Source organism: Neomonachus schauinslandi, chromosome X (genome assembly GCF_002201575.2).
Source record: "Neomonachus schauinslandi chromosome X, ASM220157v2, whole genome shotgun sequence".
NCBI classification, from domain to species: Eukaryota; Metazoa; Chordata; class Mammalia; order Carnivora; family Phocidae; genus Neomonachus; species Neomonachus schauinslandi.
Genome location: NC_058419.1, coordinates 81,987,314 through 82,003,673, shown reverse-complemented (window position 1 = coordinate 82,003,673; position 16,360 = coordinate 81,987,314).

The window sequence follows — 16,360 nt, the reverse complement described above, 5'->3', positions numbered from 1 at the left end:
GAAATGGCTGGTTATCTCTTGCTCCCAGTGGGGCTTCTGGTTATCTCTCTTTTTTTTTTTAAGATTTTATTTATTTATTTATTTATTTGTTTGTTTGTTTGTTTGTTTGTTTATTATTTATTTATTTGATAGAGAGAGACATAGCGAGAGAGGGAACACAAGCAGGGGGAGTGGGAGAGGGAGAAGCAGGCCTCCCGCCGAGCAGGGAGCCCGATGCGGGGCTCGATCCCAGGACCCTGGGATCATGACCTGAGCCAAAGGCAGATGCTTAACGCCTGAGCCACCCAGGTGCCCCTTCTGGTTATCTCTTGCTCTACCACTGAGCTAGTAACTTTCCATCTTCTGGGGCTTGCTCGCCTGGGCCTGCTCTGGTTAATTTTCATCTTCATTCCCCACTTTTGACATCTTTTCTAACTTAGAATGGGTATTGACCATTACCATTGGGTTTCTTGTTGGTCTAGAGGTCTGTATTGAGTTACCAGCAGTAGATTCCACCAGATGCACTCTACCTATATAGACTATGGCTAGAGCGATTTTCTGTGTCCAATTTCAGTTGCCTGGGGCTGACTGAGCTAAACCCACAGAGAACACTAGGGTCACAAGTACCACTATCATTACTGGTATAGGGTGGCACTGAGACTTTAGTGTCCAAATGTCCCCCCTTGAGCTCCTCAAGCTTCCATCATGCGTTGACCAGTCAGCCTTCAGGTTTGTGACTGGAGCAAGGTTGTGGACTCCTCAAGTGGGGGATCTGCGGGTTTCCTCGGGGCGTCAAGTTGAGCCGGAGGCCCTCTTGGCGGTTATGGGCTGCTGGGTTGTCTTCCGGATCTTAACCTTGAGGAGGTCTGTCGGGTCCCAGGTTGTCTGCCAATCATCTGGGTCTGTGGGGGCTGCTGCCTTCTTTACTCGGGAATGATGGATCCAGGGAGTGTTACCTGCAACTTTAACTGCAGTGGGAGTTGCTAGATGGGGGCCCATCCAAGTGGGTTGGAGCAGCTCCTTCTTCCAACCTTTTACTCATATCATGTCCCCTGGTTAGTGGGGATGGGCCCAATTACCCATGGGGATAGGGGTCCTTTCTAAAACTTCTTGGAAGATGTGGCATAGTTTTTTTTTTTCTCCCCAGGGCTTGGAGGTGTTGGGACATTTCTAGGTCTCCAGTCTGTTTGAGGTCTCCTCCAAGCCTGCTTATTATGAGGGGTGGCCTGTCATAAAACCTTTGAGGTGAATTATAGCCAGGTAGGTGTACATCCTTAAGAAGAGTAATAATTTCCAAATTGCTCTGTAAGCATATTGGACTAGGAAAGCATATTTGGAGTCAGTATAAATATTAATTTTTAAGGCTTTGGCAATTGCCAAGCATGAGTGAACACTATAGCATACCCAGCTTTTCTTATTCCCTTTTCTTCTTTTTTTTTTTAATTTTATTATGTTAGTCACCATACAATACATCATTAGTTTTTGATGTAGTGATCCACGATCCATTGTTTTCGTATAACACCCAGTGCTCCATGCAGTATGTGCCCTCCTTAATACCCATCACCGGGCTAACCAACCCCCCCCTCCCCTCTAAAACCCTGTTTGTTTCTCAGGTCCATAGTCTCTCATGGTTCATCTCTCCCTCCAAATCCCCCCGCCCATTTTTCCCTTCCTTCTCTTAATGTCCTCCATGTTATTCCTTATGTTCCACAAATAAGTGAAACCATATGATAATTGACTTTCTCTGCTTGACTTATTTCACTTAGCATACTCTCCTCCAGTCCCATCCATGTTGATGTAAAAGTTGGGTATTCATCTTTTCTGATGGCTGAGTAATATTCCATTGTATATCTTATTCCCTTTTCAATAAAACTATTGCCATCAATAAACCAGCTGTCATCTGTATTTTTGATAGGGGAATCTTTTAAATCTAGTTGACTAGCATAAACAAGATCAATAACCTCTGAACAGTTATGCTCTATAGAAGTACAGTAGTCAGGTCCAGGCATAAGGGTAGCTGGGTTTAAAGTCAAAAGGTTTTAACTATTATTTCAGGAATATCTTAAGCATTGCCTGGTATTTAATAAGTCTGCCTCCCATCATCTGTTGGTGGCCTTTGGCCTCTAAGACACTCTGGACCTGATGTCAAGTCGTTCCAGTCAGGGACTGTCCCATAGTGAGCTTTGAGGCTCTTTTTACCAGGAGCGCTGTTATGTGCTTGGCTAAAGCCTTTGTTTACAATTGTACCTCAATAGGATAAATATGACTATGAGGGATGAAATCCATCAAGAAGCCTTTTTTGTTTGAGGTTTAGACTTAACAATATCCTAATTATAAGGAATCGCTGGCAAGTGGGAGAAGACTTGTCAAGAGATAAGGGCATCCCCTAGTGCATCATCCAATCCAATCATAAAGAAAGTGGGTCATCCATTATCTTCACATGCCCATAGTTAACCCTATGGAGTGGGGTATTCTCTGGCTTTTAAGGATTGATTTCACTGTCCCAGCCACATAGAATTGGCAAGGTACTAGTTGAGTTATATAATTGTTGGGGAATCAATCCCACTTTCCAGTTTTTTAAATAATCATATGCCAATGGGGTCCTGTTATTATCACTACAGAATAAAAAGCACAAAGATTGTCTATATGAGCTATTGTGCAATTTTCTCTGAAGTTTACCTCAAGTTGTCTAGCTTAGGTAAACATCATTAAAAGACAATCAGAACTAGGATTCAACATCCAGAAAGGTGCGTTATTGAAACACAATTTTTTCTCTAAAATAACCCTCATTTCAATCAGAGACAGCCAAATCAGGACTGATTTATTTGAAAAACAAGTCCAGTTTCAACAAACCTGGCCCAATCATTATATAAGCTCAGCAAAAATAATGATTGATCATATAGATCTTTTAGAATTCACTTTGCTGGAACATTTATAAGGAATCTTTAGGTTGAACTTTTAGAAGCCTCTCCAGGCCAGAAGCCAAGCCAAGTACTTGCCATCAGACATGCCTGCAATACCTGTAGATATAGGTGGATTCCTCTCCACGAGGTCCCCAAAGTATCTTGAGGTTCCATTACCTGCCAGAAGTGATATTTTTTACTCACCTGGTGAGGCTGCTGGGAACTCTATAAGCAAAATCTCAACTAGCAAACAGTGTGAGCTTAGTTACTAGCCGCCTACAGTACACTGGAAAATGGCAGCCACCCCAAATCTGTAGAACTTGCCCCATGCCCACTCATCCTCGGTTCTGTGGGAATTTCAATTGCTTCCTAGATTCTCCTGCTTGCAAGAAGAGAAGCTCTGGTCCTGCAGAAAACTGAAGCCCTCCCCCACCCAGGTAGAGGAGTTTCTGGCACTCTCAGCCCTAGCTCCTTGCTTAGCAGCCCAGACACAGCTCCTGGAGACAAGAATCAGGCAATTCTTCCTGCCTCTACAGTGTCCTTGATACTTGCCGCTGCTTCCTGGGGGTCCCCGGAGCATCTTCACAACTGGCTTTCACCTGAATCCAATTGTGGCCCTATAACGAGCTGCCCAACACTTATCTCCAACAGGAATGGTGAGAGAAAGCCAAATGTTTGTACCAGGTTGAAGTCAGCCCTGTGAAGTGGACTGGAGCAGTTCGGGCATCATCAGGTCCTCAGAACCCACAACTAACTGTCCAGGCATCCGATGGCAGGAATTTGAATGTTTGCAATTTAGGTGCTCACAGAAAGTGTAAATTCAGAAATCACCGTGTCCCAACCTTTCAGCCCTTCTTGAGTGCTACGCACACCCAAAAACGGAGGCTAAAAGAGAAAGAGTCAGAAAAATTCGGTAATGATAGTCTCCTTGCTGACAATGATTTTGAGAGATAAAAAATAAAACTCTGAGGACTGTGACTACTCTCACTCTTAAAAATTATTTTTGAAGAATCACATTTCCTATTCAGTCTGCTTCTTAGGGAGAAAGAGGCAGAGAGACTGAGAGACCTCCCTTGCTATACTGAAGCGACTTCCTTCGAAGAAGCCCAGCTAGATGGAACACATCAGAGTCACTTAAGTTCAGCAGCATATCCTAACTTATTTAGAAAAAGATACTTTCTGACCAGGGCCCCCCTCTTGTCCTCTCTTCCATGTGCACCTCCCACACAAAACTACTAAGTTATCTAAAAGTAATCAAAATGGACACCTGCACACAGCTGACTGTCTACATTAGCAAGGGTTCATATTCCCCTGGTTTCATCAACTGTCATGACCCCTCTATGAAAGCACACACAGGGGTTGTGTCTTTCCCCAGTGTCAGCTTTATGCAATCATAGAACAAAGTAAATCACCATTATAAAGCAGGTTCAGGATTCCAAACTCAATGACAATTCCCCCCTGTGATTAAACTTGGCTTCTCAAACAGCACACAGAGCGGGACATGAGACAAACCACACAACAAGCGAGATAACACAAGGGTGCAGGAAGTTAGTGAACCAAAGGGGAAGTCCGTCCGTGGGCATGCAGTTGAAACAAGGCCTCGGTCCGGTCCATTCTGGTCCGGGGCAGCTCTGGGCATTACCACTTATTACGTTCAAGCGGTGAAGGATCTCAGTTCTGTTCAGAGATCCGTCGGGCACAGCTGTCGGAGGCAGTTGCCTTTTCTAAGCGGTCAGTCATAGAGGGGTCATGTCTGAAGAGTCTGGCAGTTTGCTGCAAAATTCTTCCCCTTTCTAAAGGGATTTAGTCGGGACTTAAAGGTCTGCCCCTGCAGACCTCCTCTGGTTCTGCTTGTTATCAGTTCTGGGGTGTCAGCTGATGCTGGTCCCGGCCATCCCTCCTAGCAGCAGTACCGTTACCTACTTGGGTCATTGCTTGACACAGGCCCCTGCTTGACTCTGACAGACTCCACTTTGCTCTCTACATCAACATAAATTTACTAATCCAGCAAGGCCTCGCCTAAGAACACAAGAGTCGCAAATAACCTTCTTCGTTCTGGGAACTACCTGAAACACCCATTAACTCATCAGTAAAAAGTGTGAAAGGACATTTTTCAACCACAAGAAACTTTGAACTTTTGGTCTTAAAATTCTTGCCTTGTGGGGCACCTGAGTGGTTCAGATGGTTAAGTGTCTGCCTTCCGCTCAGGTCAGGATCTCCAGGTCCTGGGATCCAGCCCCAGGTCGGGCTCCCAGCTCAATGGGGAGTCTGCTTCTCCCTCTCCCTCTGCCTCTCCCCCTGCTTGTGCTCTCTCTCCCTCTCTGTCAAATAAATAAATAATCTTAAAAAAAATACTGGCCCAGGAATCAATCGAATGGAGCAGGAGAGGGACTCCAGAAAAGAGCTCAATGAATGATAGCCAGTCTGATTAATCATTTGATATGGTATGTTTTGTAAGAACTGGATAATTTGGGAAACTGGCATTAGGGTCACTATATTAGTATGATTTTTAAGCTGCTTTAAAAGGTGTTTAAATACCTTTATGATTAGGAAAGTCGAAAGTATGTTAATATGATCATGAAACGGGGCGCCTGGGTGGCTCAGTCATTAGGCGTCTGCCTTCGGCTCGGATCACGATCCCGGGGTCCTGGGATCGAGCCCCGCATCGGCTCCCTGCTCGGCGGGAAGTCTGCTTCTCCCTCTCCCACTCCCCCTGCTTGTGTTCCCTCTCTGGCTGTGTCTCTCTCTGTCAAGTAAATAAATAAAATCTTTAAAAAATATATGATCATGAAACAAGAAATGAATGTCTTCTAAATATAATATTTTCATCAAATACTTGTAGTGTTTAATTGACATCATTCAGACCATGGATTATTTTCAGAATTCGCTGTTAAGAGGTTTCCACAATATGACTGGCAACAAAGTCCATTAATTTCTTTCCACCCTACTTCCTTTATTCTCACTGTAATACAAAAGTTTGACTATTAGTCACTAATGTTTTGCTATTATTTTTTATTTTTTGTTCTATACATGACTCATTTATCGTAAGTTACATAGAGGGATTTTTGCACTGAAATCTAACTAGTTAATTTTGTCAAAAAACTTAAAGGTTGCCCCAGTAGGGGATGGATCTCACTAGTATAGGATTTGTCATGGTCCCACAAATACAATCAGCTAATCGTTCAGTAAATTACAATTTTTTTTAAAAGGGACTTTTTTTAAGATTTTATTTATTTATTTGACAGAGAGAGAGACAGCAAGAGAGGGAACACAAGCAGAAACCAAACTGGGGCTCAATCCCAAGACCCTGGGTTCATGACCTGAGCCAAAGGCAGAGGCTTAACCAACTGAACCACCCAGGCACCCCAGGATATTATGTTTTCATTATAATCATATCTATAGTGTAGACTTCAGATTTCTTAGATAGCTGATGCTCTCTACTCTTAGTACACTATGGTAATATGAAGGAAATGTAGATTTAGTATGGTTTATCTTTAGAATGTCGTTTGAAATAAAGTATCATAATACAGAAAAGAAAAGATGTGAAGTCCATCTTCCCTCGCATTTTTTTTCACACTAGCCTACACGCTTCTATTTCATATAACTGAAAGAATGAATATTATCACTTCTTTATGTTTACGTTTACTGCTTAAATTGATAACCTTTCTTTTCTAAGGGCCTGAAATGAAAGCTGATCTCTGGAAACTGGTTCAGTCAAAGACTGGAGATAAAAGCAAAGATGCTCCTAATATGAAGGGGGCAAGTTTACCAAGTCTAGAGTTCATTAAAATGCCAGAAGCAGGTATGTGATCCACTAAGAATGTAAAGTATGTGCTTTTCTGTTTTCTTGACTATTATATCTTTAATAATATAGATGTTATACTGTTACTTTAGTAACAGAATTCACATATAAAGATACTTTGACAGGTAGTTTAAACCCTAAATGCCTGACTGCCTGACTTCTAGATGATCAGATATAGAAACAAATTGGGTCAAAGCCATGTTGATGAAGACAGGGGTGCCTGAGTGGCTCAGTCTGTTAAGTATCCAACTCTTGATTTTTGCTCGGTTTATGATCTCACAGTCATGAGAATAAGCCTTGTGTCAGACTCTTGTGTTCAGTGTGGAGTTGGCTTGGGATTCTCTGTCTCCCTCTGCCCACCCTCCCCGAAGCCCGCTAGCGCGCTTGCACTCTTTCTTTAAAAATAAATAAATAAAATCTTTTTTTAAAAAAAATGAAAACATTTGGGGCACCTGGGTGGCTCAGTCAGTTGAGTGTCTGCCTTCGGCTCAGGTCATGATCCCAGGGTCCTGGGATCGAGCCCCGCATCGGGCTCCCTGCTCAGCGGGAGCCTGCTTCTCCCTCTCCTCCCTGCTCATGCTCTTTCTCACTATCTCTGTCTCTCTCTCAAACAAATAATAAATAAAATCTTTTTAAAAAATGAGAATATTTTCTTATTTTTGAGTATCAGTATTTTAACTAGCTAATAATTTTCAGAGTTTTTTTAATAATTTCTGCCTTTTAACAAATACAAAATGTATTTGGAATAAATATCAGTTTGTATAAAGTAGCAGCTCTAACATAAATTGTGTGATTCTTGGAGAACCACTTAATTCTAAATCCCACCCTTAATCTTACAATAATTAGTGAATTCAAATCAGATATATTACAATCCTTTTTAATGCTGATTGTTGCATTCTGTGGTTCTGTTCAAAGAATAACAAAATACTCCATTTTACATGACTTATTTGTTACAAATAACATCTTGAGTCAAATTTTATCATCTTGCTTGATGTTTTTGTGTATGGAGACCTGGATACCCATTCTTAGATTCTGTCAAATTCTGGATTATTCTGTCTATTCAAAAAAAACCTATTGCATTTCAAATCCTGTCCCCAAAGAAGGCTCAAATGACTGAATAATAAAATGGGAAGAGACAGTCAAGTTTCTAGTTTCTGTGTCTGATCAAGTAGAGAAAGTTGCATGTAGTCACTAATGCTCAAGGCAGCTGTAAGATACCTATGCTAAGCACACTCCTTGTCCCCACTGTCAGTCTCATGAGCTATGGATGGTATGATATAATCACCTCTAACCATCTCAAACATGGCATATTATTAAATTTTTGCCTTGAGGCATAAATTAATAAGATTTGAAGTCCAAAGACCAATATCTTAATAATTCCTGACAAACCAACTTGAGTATGTTTTACATGTATCTTCCAAATTGCTGACCGTTAATTATAAGAGCTTCTGAGTTTAAAGGAAGCACTTGATGTTTAGGGAATAAATTACCATGTATTAGTGTACTTAAACTTTTTGCTCCAAATTGTTGAACCATTCCTTTAGACTATTTACATTAAGAGACAGTTTTCAGACTGCTTCCAGGAGCCTATTTTACATGGCTAGAATATACTCATAGGAGGATCACAGGCTTTAAATGCATGTTTTTAAATACATAATACATTGCATGACCATCCAATATAAAAAAAAAAAGCAACAGAATAATCCTAATGGAAAAAGAAAGAGGTACTTAATAAAAGGTATGAATCATTAGTAAAAAGAAAATACAACTAATAAATTGAAAAGGTTGCTCTTTTTAAAAATACTGAAGAGTATCCACTAGAGTACATAATCTTGAGGAAAATGGAAAAAGCCCAAATATATACACCCAAGTGTATGTAATATTGAAAATGAACAAGACACTGACATTGAGTATTTTATGTAATTGAAAGTGAATACATTTTTGAACTCTAATGTTTTCAAAATATGGATGAAATGGTTGATATACTAGGAAAACATATTATTTAATAAATCCCAGCAGCACCTAATTATTTAAACATCACAGAGACCATAGGAAAGCTTATGAAATTTGTCAGAGTTATCCCTCACAAGTATTTACTTTTAGTAGATAAGATGGTATTGTATACTTGAAAGGTGATGAGAATACATCTTAAGCATTCTCACCACAAAAAAAAAAAAAAAAGAGTTAACTACATGAAGTGATAGGTGTGTTAATTACTTATGTTTATCTAGTAGTCACTCCATAATGTAAATGTGGAACAAATCATCATGTTGTACACTTTGAATATATACAATTATATTTGTGAATTATTCCTTAATAAAGGTTTTTTAAAAAAGTACTTAGTTTTAGAAACAAATGTCTGACTTTTCTAGGTATCTTTTTATCCCCCTCTCTCTCCCTTTTCTTCTCCCTCCCTGTCTCCATTCATTTCTTCCTTTCTTTTTTTTTTACCATGCTCTAAGACAAAGTATATATGAGCTTCACATTTTCATATCAGAAATGAAGGCAATGACTCAAAACTAGTGTGATTATGTAATTTATTATACAAACTCAACACTGTCAAGTGTGAAAAAAGACATTATTCATAATCACACTAGGACTACAGGTAGAAATGGGGACAAAATGGTTATCCTACTTAGCCATTCACATTAGCACTAAAGTAAACCAAAGAAACATTTTTGCACTTCTGCATAATAAAGAAAAAACAATTGTAGTACTGGAATTCCTATTTACTCAAGCAGTAACAAATGTGACATTACTGTTTTAATATCTTATATTCAGAATATTTTTCAAGTTGTTTTACTTAAATAATACTGATTTGTAAATTTCTTTTATTTCAAGTTGATTTGTGTGTTACTTGGATTTTTAGTAAAAGTACACACAATTTTTGCCTTCATTTATAACTACCTTTTAATAGGTTCATTTCATTTAATATGTTCTGAACATGAACAACCTTTTTGTTTCCTTATACCAATAGAAAGAGTGGTGTGTTTAAAATACATTAGTAAAATATGTTTGGAAGTCTATCTTATAAAACAAAAACTGTGGTGTCCTTTGTATAACATTAATGTCATCTAAATAAAATTCTACTAAGTTAAGTTCCCAAATCTTATTTTGTCTTACAGGTGAAGGGCAACCACACGTTTAAATAAAGACAAGCTGAAACCATGCAAGCTGTTCTTTGTTAGATATTTGACGATAAAATTCTCTTAATAAAGTTTTAAACTATCATCAAAAAATCTTGTAAATATTTTATTAAACTTATAAATATTTGGTGCTATTGAAAATTATATAACTTTTTAAAATTTTATATTCTGATTGAACTAGTAAACACAAATATATCTGTTTCTTTCCAGAAACCTTGCTAAATATGACTTAATTCCACAAGTTTATATCTAGATTGTTTTTTATTTCAAAAATTAAGCTATTAATAAACTACTTCTGACCAGAATCCTAACCAGTAAAACAGTCAACACATACTTTTTATTCTTACATATTATATACTGTATTCTTAGAATAAAGTAATCTAGAGAAAAGAAAATGTTATTAAGGAAATCATAAGGATTTGAATTTCCCTGATGGCTAATGATGATGAACATTTTTTCATGTCTGGGAGCCATTTGTATGTCTTCTTCGGAGAAGTGTCTGTTCATATCTTCTGCCCATTTTTTGACTTGATTATTTGTTTTTTGGGTGTTGAGTTTAGAAGTTCTTTATAGATCTTGGATACCAGCCCTTTATCTGTAGTGTCATTTGCAAATACCTTCTCCCATTCTGTGGGGTGCCTCTTTGTTTTGTTGACTGTTTCCTTTGCTGTGCAGAAGCTTTTTATCTTGATGAAGTACCCAAAGTTCATTTTTGCTTTTGTTTCACTAGCCTTTGGAGATGTATCTTGAAAGAAGTTGCTGTGGCCGATGTCAAAGAGGTTACTGCCTATGTTCTGTAGGATTTTGATGGATTCCTGTCTCACATTGAGGTATTTCATCCATTTTGAGTTTATCTTTGTGTATGGTGTTAGAGAATGGTCGAATTTCATTCTTTTGTATAGAGCTGTCCAATTTTCCCAGCACCTTTTATTGAAGAGACTGTCTTTTTCCATTGCATATTTTTTCCTGCTTTGTCGAAGATTATTTGACCATAGAGTTGTGGGTCCATATCTGGGCTCTCTATTCCATTCCATTGGTTTATATGTCTGTTTTTGTGCCAGTACCATGTTGTCTTGGTGATCACTGCTTTGTAATATAGCTTGTGGAGAAAGGGGAACCCTCTTACACTGTTGGTGGGAATGCAAGTTGGTACAGCCACTTTGGAAAACAGTGTGGAGGTGCACAAAACATTAAAAATAGAGCTACCCTATGACCCAGCAATTGCACTCCTGGGTATTGACCCCAAAGACACAGATGTAGTGAAAAGAAGGGCCATATGCACCCCAATGTTCATAGCAGCAGTGTCCGCAATAGCTAAACTGTGGAAAGAGCCGAGATGCCCTTTAACAGATGAATGGATAAAGAAGATGTGGTCCAGATATACAATGGACTATTACTCAGCCATCAGAAAGGATGAATACTCAGCTTTTACATCAACATGGATGGGACTGGAGGAGATTATGCTAAGTGAAATAAGTCAAGCGGAGAAATTCAATTATCATATGGTTTCACTTATTTGTGGAACATAAGGAATAGCATGGAGGACATTAGGAGAAGGAAGGGAAAAATGAAGGGTGGGAAATCGGAGGGAGAGATGAACCATGAGAGACCATGTACTCTGAGAAAGAAACTGAGGGTTTTAGAGGGGAGGAGGGTGAGGGGATGGGTTAGCCCGGCAATGGTTATTAAGGAGGGCATGTACTGCATGGAGCCCTGAGTGTTATATGAAAACAATGAATCATGGATCACTACATCAAAAACTAATGATGTATTGTATGGTGACTAACATAACATAATAAAAATTTTAAAAAAGAAAGAAAATCTTTTAAAAATTAAAAAAAAAGGAAATCATAAGGAAGAGAAAATGTATTTACTGTATTATCAAAAAAATCGGGGTGCCTGGGTGGCTCAGTCAGTTAAGCGTCTGCCTTCAGCTCAGGTCATGATCCCAGGGTCCTGGGATCAAGCCACACGTTGGGCTCCCTGTTCAGCAGGAAGTCTGCTTCTCCCTCTGCTCTCCCCCCACCCCCGTCTTGTGCTCTCTCTCTCTCTCAAATAAATAAATCTTTTTAAAAATCTGCTATATAAGTGGACCCACATAGTTCAAACACATGTTGTTCACAGGTCAGCTGTAATCAGAATAGCCCCTTTTCCTTAAAAAAAAAATCTATCCATTCAGTGATTTCCATTTTATTAAGGAGATAACAGAATAAAAGAAGATAGTATCTTATTCAAGGTCAACACATTAGTCTTTATAATTTCCTTAATCAGTGTTATGATTTTCACTGTAAAGTCTTTTGCCTCTCTGGTTAATTTTTTTTGTTATTTTAATTTTTTTATTTATTTTTGCTGTGAAAGTTTGATGGAGTATGCTTTTTTCCAAATGTTTATTTAAATTCTAGTTAGCATATAGTGTAATATTGGTTTTAGGAGTAGAGTTTAGTGATTCATCACTTACGTATAATACCCAGTGCACATCATAACAACTACCCTCCTTAATACCCATCACCTATTTGGCCCATCCCTCACCCACCTCCTTCCATCAACCCTGTTTGTTCTTTGTTCTCAGTAGTAGTCTCTTATGGTTTCCCTCTCTATTTTTCCCCTTCCCATATGTTCATCTGTATTGTTTCTTAAATTCCACATATGAGCAAAATCATATCATATTTGTCTTTTTCCAACTGACTTATTTCACTTAACATCAAATGCTCTAGCTCCATCCACATCGTTGCACATGGCAAGATTTTGTTCCTTTTGATAGTTGAGTAATATTCCATTGTATTTATATATGCCACATCTTCTTTATCCATTCATCTCTTGATGGACATTTAGGGCTCTTTCCATAGTTTGGCTATTGATAATGCTGCTATAAACATCAGAGTGCAAGTACCTCTTCAAGTCTGTATTTTTATATCCTTTCAGTAAGTACCTAATAGTGCAATTGCTGCATCCCAACTTTTTAACTTTTTGTGGAACCTCCATACTGTTCTCCAGAATGGCTATACCAGTTTGCATTCCCATCAACAGTGCAAGAGGGCTCCCCTTTCTCCACATCCTCACCAACACTTGTTGTTTCTTGTGTTGTTAATTTTACCCATTCTGGGGGCGCCTGGGTGGCTCAGTCGTTAAGTGTCTGCCTTCGGCTCAGGTCATGATCCCAGAGTCCTGGGATCGAGCCCTGCATCAGGCTCCCTGCTCAGTGGGAAGCCTGCTTCTCCCTCTCCCACTCCCCTTGCTTGTGTTCCCTCTCTCGCTGTGTCTCTCTCTGTCAAATAAATAAAATCTTTAAAAAAAAATTTCTACCCATTCTGAGATGTGTGAGGTGGTATCTCATCATGGTTTTGATTTGTATTTCCCTGATGATGAGTGATGATAAGCATTTTTTCATGTGTCTGTTAGCCATCTGGATGTCTTCGTTGGAAAAAAAATGTCAATTCATGTCTTCTGCCCATTTCTTAACTGGATTATTTATTTTTGGGGTGTTGAGGTTCATAAGTTCTTTATAAATTTTGGATACTAACCCTTTCTCAGATATGTCATTTGCAAATATCTTCTCCCATTCTGTAGGCTTACTTTTCATTTTGTTCGTTGTTTCCTTTGCTGTGCAGAAGTTTTTATCTTGATGAATTCCCAATAGTTCATTTTTGCTTTTGTTTCCCTTGCCTCCAGAGAAATGTGTAGAAAAAGTTGCTACAGCCAATGCCAAGAGTTTGCTGCCTGTGTTCTCCTCAAGGATTTTGATGGATTCCTGTCTCACATTTAGTTCTTTCATCCATTTTGAGTCTATTTTTGTGTATGGTGTAATAAAGTGGTCCAGTTTTCCCAACACCATTTGTTGAAGAGACTATCTTTTTCTCATTGGATGTTCTTCCCTGCTTTGTCAAAGATTAGTTGACCATTTAGCTGTAGGTCCATTTCTGGGTTTTCTATTCTGATCCATTGATCTATGGGTCTGTTTCTGTGCCACTACCATACTGTCTTGATGACTACAGTTTTGAAATATAGCTTGAAGTCCAGAATCATGATGCCTCCAGCTTTGCTCTTCTTTTTCAGGATGACTTTGGCTCTTCAGGGTCTTTTGTGGTTCCATACAAATTTTAGGATTTTTTGTACTTGCTCTCTGAAAAATGCTGGTGGTGTTTCTATAGGGATTGCATTAAGTGTGTAGATGCTTTGGGTAGTACAGACATTTTAACAATGTGTGTTTTTTGAATCCATGCACACGGAATTTTTTCCATTTCTTTGTGTCCTCTTCAATTTCATTCATAAGTGTTCTGTAGTTTTCAGAGTACAGATATTTTACCTCTTTGATTGGGTTTATTCCTAGGTATCCTTTTTTTTTTTTTTTTTTGGTGCAATTGTAAATGGGTCAATTCCTTGATTTCTGCTACTTAATTATTAGTATAGAGAAATGCTACAGATATTTTTTCTTTTTTTTAAATTAAATTAAGTAACATATAGTGTATTATTAGTTTCAGAGGTAGAGTTCAGTGATTCATCAGTCTTATATAATATCCAGGGCTGATTACATTACATGCCCTCCTTAATGTTCATCACCCAGTTACCCCATCCCCTCACCCCCTTCCCCTCCAGCAACCTTCAGTTTGTTTCCTATGATTAAGAGTCTCTTATGGTTTGTCTCCATCTTTGATTTCATTGTTTTACTTTTTCCCCTCTTCCCCAATGATCATCTGTTTTGTTTCTTAAATTCCACATATGAGTGAGATCATATGATAATTTTCTTTCTCTGATTGACTTATTTCGCTTAGCATAATACCCTCTAGTTCCATCCATTATATATATATACCACATCTTTATCCATTCATCTGTCGATGGACATCTTGGCCCTTTCCGTAGTTTGGCTATTGTGGACATTGCTGCTATAAACATTGAGGTGCATGTGCCCCTTCAGATCACTACATTTCTATCTTTGGGGTAAATACCTAGTAGTGCAATTGCTGGGTTGTAGGGTAGCTCTATTTTCAACTTTTTGAGGAAACTCCATACTGTTTTCCAGCGTGGCTGCACCAGCTATTGCAAGAGATTTCTGTACATTGATTTTATATCCTGCAACTTTGCTGAATTCATTTATCAGTTCTAGCAATTTTTTGATGGAGTCTTTCAGGTTTTCTTTTTTTAAGATTTTATTTATTCATTTAACAGAGAGAAAGAGAGAGCACAAGCAGGGGAGCGGCAGGCAGAGGCAGAGGGAGAAACAGGCTCCCTGCTAAGCAAGGAGCCCATTGTGGGGCTTGATCCCAAGACCCTGGGATCATGACCTGAGCTGAAGGCAGATGCTTAACCAACTAAGTCATCCAGGAGCCCCTTAGGTTTTCTGCATAGAGTATCATGTCATCTACAGATAGTGGAAGTTCAACTTCTTCCTTGGCAAATTGGATGCCTTTTATTTCTTTTTGTTGTCTCATTGCTAAGGCTAAGATTTCTAGTACTGTATTAAATAGTAATGGTGAGAATGGACATCACTGTCTTTTTCCTGACAGTAGAGGAATAGCTCTCAGTTATTCCCCATTGAGGATGATATTAGCTGTGGGACGTTTGTATAAGGCTTTTGTGATATTGAGGAATTTTCCATTTATACATACTTTTTGAGGGTTTCTACCAAGACTTGATGCTGTATATTTCTCCTCATTTATGTCATTTATTTCCTTCCTTAAGTTAACTTTGGCCTTTGTTTATTCTTCTTTTTCTAATTCCTTCAGATGTAAAGTTACATTGTTTATTTGAGATCTTTCATCTACACCCCGAATTCATGGACTGGAAGATTTTATATAGTCAAACGAACCAAAATGACTAAAGCCATCACACACACACACACACACACATAATTCACCCCAGGTCCTACTATGACCATCTCCCATTTGTTCACTGCGCCCTCTCCACCACTAACAGCATGTCCTGAAGAAGAACCTTGTGATCAGTATAGACTAGTCCCGTCATTTGGTTCCAAACTCAGTGGGTCCTCCATGGAAAGAGATGAACCCTTCATCTTTCAGTTACCATCCAATGATCACTATTAATGGACAGTTAGAGGTTGTTCCTGATTGAATTCTACGACCTTCCTTGAATATACAGCTCTGTTCATGTGGGGGTTGATTATACATTCTTTTAAGAGGAATTACTGGGTCAAAGATCAGTAATTCAGTGAGCATTCAGTCAGCGTCCATTATGTGCTAGGCACTACAGAGACTAGGGATATTGAACAAAAACAGTCCTTGTCCTCACAAGCATAGCTTTCCAAGGTTTTTTCAGGTTGATAGATAGTGCCATGATACTGTTTATCACTGGTCCAGGAGAAGAAAAGCTTTGTTGACTGATATTCTCACATCATTCTTGGGGCAGGAGCTCTGATGTACTAGACACTTACAAATTTGACTTCATCAAGATCTTCAGGGTCTAGGGATAAGACTCTTCATCTGGGTGTGTTATGGGGTGAGGAGGGAGAGAGACAGGAAAGGACTGGTTCACTAGTAATGAGGTGGAGGGAGATGGGAATCCAAGTCCACTCAGTC